We start from the raw sequence: 9,142 nt of genomic DNA on the forward strand, positions 1-9,142 counted from the left end.
ACTAAGGGCTACATCACCCCAGTCCAAAATATCAAATCAGTGTCAATACATCCATATACATAACAACAAAAGTCAGGATCAGTATGCAGTCTCCAAAAAACTGTGCAGTCTGAGCAATCACCGTCTTCTCAACAAAAGTCCACCCGTGCTGTACAAAATAGCCCTACGCTGATGGCGGCGGAGGAGGGGGAAAATGAGAATAGAACAAGTGGCGCATGTGGAGCCAATCCTCCTCCATGGCTCGGTGGGAACTGATGTGTGTAAAATGCAACATATAAATCACATCAATTAAGGCATAAAACTAACCCTTTTTAAGTACTAATATTGGAAAAAGAGTGTTTTTGTCTTCCTTTTGTATTTTCAGGATGAAATGAGCTCAAAGTCACAAAAGAAGCAAAAAGACAACTAATTCTAGCATAAATACAAGAAAAGGAATAAAAGTAGACTGTCCGGATCCTCAACGGCACCTCCCAAGGCAAAGAAGAGAAAACAGAAGACTGAACACGCCCCGTGTCCAGCGAACACGGGGCCGTGCCCAAGAAGCAGCAGAAAAGACAAACCAGTAGGCTGAACAGAAGGCTGGGCACGGCCCCGTGTCCGCTGGACACGCCCCCGTGCCCGTCTGACATTCTCTCTCTTCATTAATTGTAATTCGCAATTACAATTAATGCGCCTGCTGTACTTTCACCACGCCCCCGTGCCCGCTGGACACGGCCCCGTGGTGGGCAATGGAAGCTTCTACTCGTTTGTCTTTTCTGCTGCTTCTTGGGCACGGCCCCGTGTTCGCTGGATACGGGGCGTGTTCAGTCTTCTGTTTTCTCTTCTTTGCCTTGGGAGGTGTCGTTGAGGATCCGTGCAGTCTACTTTTATTCCTTTTCTTGTATTTATGCTAGAATTAGTTGTTTTTTTGCTTCTTTTGTGACTTTGAGCTCATTTCATCCTGAAAATACAAAAGGAAGACAAAAACACTCTTTTTCCAACATTAGTACTTAAAAAGGGTTAGTTTTATGCCTTAATTGATGTGATTTATATGTTGCATTTTACACACATCAAATACCCCCACACTTGAACTTTTGCTTGTCCTCAAGCAAAACTCTTTAAATGTGGCTTACACTCCCAAATGGAATAGGTAGAAGAGAAAGTTTTTAGCTTGTCCTAGAGTGTCGGGAATCCAAGGTCTTTGTAAGTTTTATTTTTATTTATTTACAATCCTATTCGTTATGATTTATTTTGAACGTTTCATAAGATAAATTACTTATTCGGGCATAGCATGCCTTATTAAAATTCCATTTATATACAAGTTCACATACCTCGCGGGGGATCACTCAACACTCGGCCGAAGGTGTAATTTTTAGTGAATCACTCGAGAGCGGCATGGAACTTACGCCTTCCATAGGCTTGCCAAGCAATCAATCCTCATCCTTTTTAACTTTTTACCTTTGTAAATATCAAGAGGACTTTTGGGGTGAAGGGTTAGGCTTGGGTTAAAGGTGGTTGGTTGGGTTAGTTAGAAAAAAGGGCGAAAATCGTAAAAAGCGTCGGTTTTCGTGACATACCTTGTTTTTTTTTTTTTTTTTTTGAAGTATTTCTCCAAACAAGCTTTTATATAGCTTTTGTTTGTTTTTGACTTCATCATCAAATTTTTTTTTTTTCACATAAAAAGGCGAGTTTACGAAAAACCGAGCTTGTTACAAAAATAAAGGGTAAAAAAAAAAATAAAAAGGGTTTTTGGTGGGTAAAAAGGGTTTTGGGGTAATGAAATGAAAGGTTTAGGCTCAAAGGGGCTATCTAGGGGGATTTTGGGTAGGTGGTAAAAAAATGAAAAATAATGGTTTAAAAAGAAAAATATGGTTAGTCCTAATGCCTCCATCACTTACTTACTTGGGTTTAAGTTGGTAAGGACCGGGAATGTATCGTCATGGCAAGTTCTAGAGTTGTAAGAACCAAGCGGCTATTCACACAAGAAACGAAAAATGAGCATTTAGTGTAAATATGTATATCTTTATGCTCAATAAAGGCTCAAAACTCACTTTTGTGGGAATGGGTTTTTAATGTGATCAAGTATATATAATCGAATTTTTAACTAGACTTGTTATGCCGTTTCGTAATTTTCTTATGTTGGTTCTTTGTTATCACGACGCTATCGGTTGTAAATTTGTAAAAATATAACCTTTTTAGAACTTGTTATTCCCAACTTAAACTAAGATAAGTAAATGATAAAAAAAAATGAAAAAGTTTTTGAAAAAAATTTGGGGTGTTTAGCGGTACCAATAGAGTTTTGTGTAAGGCTTGTATTTAGGATTTGCAAAATTCAAGGTTTTAGCATCCCCCCCACACTTAAATTACACATTGTCCTCAATGTGTCCAAAAATAAGGTTTTTGGTTGATTATAATGTGTAAAAGTAGGTTAAAAAGCAAAGATTTATGTTACTGGCATCCTGGACACGGCCCCGTGGCGAACTACCAGTAATGAAAACTTACAGAAGATGAACACGGGGGCGTGTCGGTTGGACACGGCCTCGTGGCTGGCAAATAATTGCAGGTCAGTAACCAAACAGCAGGTCTGGGAGATGAACACGGGGGCGTGTCGGCTGGACACGTCCCCGTGTGGACAGTCTGTGAGCCTGAAAAACAGGTTTTGTCTCCCGGTTTCTCCATTTTGGGGCTGCAAGTGCTAATGTGTAGCACTCAAACCCTTGCATTGCACCTGTTTTATCACTCAATACCAAACCAAACAAACATAAACCATCCTAAATTACCAACGTTAATTGTCTCCACGCATAAAGTAAAAATAAAACAAAGATAAAAAAAAACAGTTAAAGAAAGTAAATTGTTCAACAAGCGGCACGCAGGCCGTAAGTTGTTCGATAGAGAAGGGTACTCAAACCTGTGGGCTCATCACCAACCTGCCCCTTGTTCCTTCAAGCCTTCTACTCCATGTCTTCATCGCTACCATCACCTCCACCCCCATGCCTCGCCATGTACTCCCGGATGCTACCGATATCATCTTGTATATCGTTAATGTTGCGCTCGATAGCTCCAACCCGGTGGTAAGTGTTGTTGGCGAGATTGTAGGTGTTCCTGGTGCACATGAGGTTTTCCTGCAAAAGATCATGCAAACTTTGAAAGTTAGGAAAACCGCCTCCTTGAGAGGAGGATTGACCCGGATCGCCCTGGGGTTGGTACTGATAATGGGGTGGTGGTGCATGAAGAACTAGAGCCTTCTGCGGGTTCCATGCATAGCCTTGTGTCCTTTGAAAACTCACCGTCCCGTCTTCCGCCTCATAAAGTAAGTTCATGGCTCGGCAAATGTGGTAGTCAACTCGTCCCGACCATTGACTCCTTTCAAAGGACCTTGGGATATTCGTGAAATGCTTGAAAAAACGGTACACCCATCCTCCGAAGAAGATAGGTGTAGGAGCGTGAGCAAGGCGATTTAGGTGCATGTTTCGTAACAAGAGATAAGGAACATCGAGAGGCTTCTGGTTGTGGATGCAGTGAAGGACAACCAAATCTTTCAACCCTACAACGCCACTACTGTCGTGACGCTGGTTCAGCGAGTAGGCGAGGAGCCTGTGAATGTAGCGGTAAAGCGGGTCCCTCAGTTTGGTACTCTTGGTGCTGCTAGGGTTGTAGATTCCTTCACCGATCTGAGCCCATGCGGCTTGACGTTCAGTTGCATCCAAGTCTCGTAATCCCCCAGTATTCTCTTCATTCCCCGATTCCTCTTCACTATATAGCCCTATGATAGATCCAAACTGTGCCATGGAGGTTGTGAATGTGGTCCCTCCACATCGGAATGTGACCGCCTCATGGTCAAACGGTTCACACCTTGAGTTGAAAATGAAAGTACTGTAAAACTCCATTGTGCATTGATGCACCGACCGAAGCCGGGTGTTCAATGCAACTGCCAGTGGACCTCTCACGATGTTGTTGAATCGGTCAAGTTGATTCACCATGGTTAACAAGTCGGTACATGCCCGCCTAGGGTACTCCTCCGGTCTTGTTTGTAGTATTTCGTACCGTGCCCTAGCGTCAAGTTCGCTTGCGTTGAACCTCGTGAATTTTGACATCTGAAAGAATACATCAAAAGGTTAGTATGAAACAAGGATATTTGAAGTGAAACTGCAAACAGTGGGCTGGACACGGCCCCGTGTTCAGCGGACACGGCCCCGTGTACAAGCGTCTGTAGCCCAAAAATTTCATTTTTCGTCCCGGTTTCGAAAACCTGAAAATTTTTAGCCCAATAGTAGCGGTTTCCCCCGAAAATGAAACCCTAAGTGTCGTTTTCCCCAAAACAAACCGTTTATCCTTTCAATTTCGTGTTTTTCGGTTTAAGAACAAGGGTTTGGGGTTTTAGTTAGAAATCGAACGAATCTATCAACAATACATGTTTATTTACTTCCTACTATACTAATCTAAACTACTACTAACAGATTTCATCAAAAATTTTGACTTCGATCCGGATGAACATGAAGAACCCTAGATTTTTCCCCAATTTTTGATGTTTTAACTACATGCAAGTAACTAATCTAACTACTAACTACTAGAGATGATAGAATCATGCAAGTAACTAATCTAACTACTAGATTAGTTACTTGCATGATTCTATCATCTCTAGGCGGGCATGTACCGACTTGTTAACCATGGTGAATCAACTTGACCGATTCAACAACATCGTGAGAGGTCCACTGACAGTTGCATTGAACACCCGGCTTCGGTCGGTGCATCAATGCACAATGGAGTTTTACAGTACTTTCATTTTCAACTCAAGGTGTGAACCGTTTGACCATGAGGCGGTCACATTCCGATGTGGAGGGACCACATTCACAACCTCCATGGCACAGTTTGGATCTATCATAGGGCTATATAGTGAAGAGGAATCGGGGAATGAAGAGAATACTGGGGGATTACGAGACTTGGATGCAACTGAACGTCAAGCCGCATGGGCTCAGATCGGTGAAGGAATCTACAACCCTAGCAGTACCAAACTGAGGGACCCGCTTTACCGCTACATTCACAGGCTCCTCGCCTACTCGCTGAACCAGCGTCACGACAGTAGTGGCGTTGTAGGGTTGAAAGATTTGGTTGTCCTTCACTGCATCCACAACCAGAAGCCTCTCGATGTTCCTTATCTCTTGTTACGAAACATGCACCTAAATCGCCTTGCTCACGCTCCTACACCTATCTTCTTCGGAGGATGGGTGTACCGTCTTTTCAAGCATTTCACGAATATCCCAAGGTCCTTTGAAAGGAGTCCATGGTCGGGACGAGTTGACTACCACATTTGCCGAGCCATGAACTTACTTTATGAGGCGGAAGACGGGACGGTGAGTTTTCAAAGGACACAAGGCTATGCATGGAACCCGCAGGAGGCTCTAGTTCTTCATGCACCACCTCCCCATTATCAGTACCAACCCAGGGCGATCCGGGTCAATCCTCCTCTCAAGGAGGCGGTTTTCCTAACTTTCAAAGTTTGCATGATCTTTTGCAGGAAAACCTCATGTGCACCAGGAACACCTACAATCTCGCCAACAACACTTACCACCGGGTTGGAGCTATCGAGCGCAACATTAACGATATACAAGATGATATCGGTAGCATCCGGGAGTACATGGCGAGGCATGGGGGTGGAGGTGATGGTAGCGATGAAGACATGGAGTAGAAGGCTTGAAGGAACAAGGGGCAGGTTGGTGATGAGCCCACAGGTTTGAGTACCCTTCTCTATCGAACAATTTACGGCCTGCGTGCCGCTTGTTGAACAATTTACTTTCTTTAACTGTTTTTTTTTTATCTTTGTTTTATTTTTACTTTATGCGTGGAGACAATTAACGTTGGTAATTTAGGATGGTTTATGTTTGTTTGGTTTGGTATTGAGTGATAAAACAGGTGCAATGCAAGGGTTAGAGTGCTACACATTAGCACTTGCAGCCCCAAAATGGAGAAACCGGGAGACAAAACCTGTTTTTCAGGCTCACAGACTGTCCACACGGGGACGTGTTCAGCCGACACGCCCCCGTGTTCATCTCCCAGACCTGCTGTTTGGTTACTGACCTGCAATTATTTGCCAGCCACGAGGCCGTGTCCAACCGACACGCCCCCGTGTTCATCTTCTGTAAGTTTTCATTACTGGCAGTTCGCCACGGGGCCGTGTCCACCAGACACGGGGCCGTGTCCAGGATGCCAGTAACATAAATCTTTGCTTTTTAACCTATTTTTACACATTATAATCAACCAAAAACCTTATTTTTGGACACATTGAGGACAATGTGTAATTTAAGTGTGGGGGGATGCTAAAACCTTGAATTTTGCAAATCCTAAATACAAGCCTTACACAAAACTCTATTGGAACCGCTAAACACCCCAAATTTTTTTCAAAAACTTTTTCATTTTTTTATCATTTACTTGTCTTAGTTTAAGTTGGGAATAACAAGTTCTAAAAAGGTTATATTTTTACAAATTTACAACCGATAGCGTCGTGATAACAAAGAACCAACATAAGAAAATTACGAAACGGCATAACAAGTCTAGTTAAAAATTCGATTATATATACTTGATCACATTAAAAACCCATTCCCACAAAAGTGAGTTTTGAGCCTTTATTGAGCATAAAGATATACATATTTAGACTAAATGCTCAATTTTCGTTTCTTGTGTGAATAGCCGCTTGGTTCTTACAACTCTAGAACTTGCCACGACGACACATTCCCGGTCCTTACCAACTTAAACCCAAGTAAGTAAGTGATGGAGGCATTAGGACTAACCATATTTTTCTTTCTAAACCATTATTTTTCATTTTTTTTACCACCTACCCAAAATCCCCCTAGATAGCCCCTTTGAGCCTAAACCTTTCATTTCATTACCCCAAAACCCTTTTTACCCACCAAAAACCCTTTTTATTTTTTTAGTAACAAGCTCGGTTTTTCGTAAACTCGCATTTTTATGGATAAAAAAAATTGATGATGAAGTCAAAAACAAACAAAAGCTATATAAAAGCTTGTTTGGAGAAATACTTCAAAAAAAAATCACTAAAAACAAGGTATGTCACGAAAACCGACGCTTTTTACGATTTTCGCCCTTTTTTCTAACTAACCCAACCAACCACCTTTAACCCAAGCCTAACCCTTCACCCCAAAAGTCCTCTTGATATTTACAAAGGTAAAAAGTTAAAAAGGAGGAGGATTGATTGCTTGGCAAGCCTATGGAAGGCGTAAGTTCCATGCCGCTCTCGAGTGATTCACTAAAAATTACACCTTCGGCCGAGTGTTCAGTGATCCCCCGCGAGGTATGTGAACTTGTATATAAATGGAATTTTAATAAGGCATGCTATGCCCGAATAAGTAATTTATCTTATGAAACGTTCAAAATAAATCATAACGAATAGGATTGTAAATAAATAAAAATAAAACTTACAAAGACCTTGGATTCCCGACACTCTAGGACAAGCTAAAAAATTTCTCTTCTACCTATTCCATTTGGGAGTGTAAGCCACATTTAAAAAGTTTTGCTTGAGGACAAGCAAAAGTTCAAGTGTGGGGGTATTTGATGTGTGTAAAATGCAACATATAAATCACATCAATTAAGGCATAAAACTAACCCTTTTTAAGTACTAATGTTGGAAAAAGAGTGTTTTTGTCTTCCTTTTGTATTTTCAGGATGAAATGAGCTCAAAGTCACAAAAGAAGCAAAAAGACAACTAATTCTAGCATAAATACAAGAAAAGGAATAAAAGTAGACTGCCCGGATCCTCAACGGCACCTCCCAAGGCAAAGAAGAGAAAACAGAAGACTGAACACGCCCCGTGTCCAGCGAACACGGGGCCGTGCCCAAGAAGCAGCAGAAAAGACAAACCAGTAGAAGCTTCCATTGCCCACCACGGGGCCGTGTCCAGCGGGCACGGGGGCGTGGTGAAAGTACAGTAGGCGCATTAATTGTAATTGCGAATTACAATTAATGAAGAGAGAGAATGTCAGACGGGCACGGGGGCGTGTCCAGCGGACACGGGGCCATGCCCAGCCTTCTGTTCAGCCTATAAATAGGGGTGCTTGGTTTCATTCCATCTCATCCCTTGGCACACCACCTCTCTCACACTTCATCCACCACCCACCACCACCATAACACCATCATCCACCACTATCATCCATTGTCCATCATAGAGTGTGTGAGTCGTCTCGGGATCCAAGATTGATCGTAAGAGTTCTTGACAATCAAGGCCATGTTTGCCTAAGTCTCTTACATCACTTGGTGAAGACAAGTGTTTAGTATAATACTTTTTATTTTTAATCTTTTGCACTTTTTATTTGGTTTTGTATTAATGACTTTAATAACTAGTTACTTATGTTGAAGGTGATCATTCCTTATCGTTTGTCCGTGGTGTCTTGGCATTATTTTACTGTCTATATAAAATAAAAGATTTTCACCATTCATATCTCCACGGTCTATATGGAGGTATGTTGGCTACCTGGTCGGGGGTTAAGGGAACGGTTTGGTAAGGGTCTTGCCCTTGTTCAGCGTTTAGAGGTCCTGCTTGGGACCTGGGTCAAATTTAGTAGGATCTCCTTCAATGCCCATAGGTATTGGATGGCGGGGATCCAAACTCTTTGACCCCCTCATAAGTTAACTACTATTAATACTATAACCCGGCTATTTAGGACTGTATCCCTGCTGACTCAGACTACTTAGCCGAGGGTAACGTCACCGCCGAAAGCGGGGCCTACCACAATTTGCATTAATAACTTAATTCATTATCTTTCAATAATCCGACCCTTTAGGATTGTATCCTTGCTGACTCAAACTACTGGGTTGAGGGTAACGTCGCCTTCAAAAGAGGGGCCTACTACAATAACTAAGATAATCTCTTAAACAAGTGCAAAAGTGCGAAAATAATCAAAGGTTATACTAACACACGTGTCGGATCCAAGTGATTCATCTTGTCTATCTGTTTTTATTTTATTTTATTTTTCAGCATTTAGTTAGTTTTTATTTTTCTTAGTTTAAAACATTTCTCTCACTTTTTGATTTGATTAGACGTTGAGGATAAACCGGTATTAAAAGCTCTTGTGTCCTTGGACGACCTCGGTATCTTACCAACACTATACTACGTCCACGATGGGTGCACTTGCCCATATGTGTGTTTAGTGTT

The sequence above is a fragment of the Helianthus annuus genome, chromosome 15 (assembly GCF_002127325.2).
Source record: "Helianthus annuus cultivar XRQ/B chromosome 15, HanXRQr2.0-SUNRISE, whole genome shotgun sequence".
Lineage (NCBI taxonomy): Eukaryota > Viridiplantae > Streptophyta > Magnoliopsida > Asterales > Asteraceae > Helianthus > Helianthus annuus.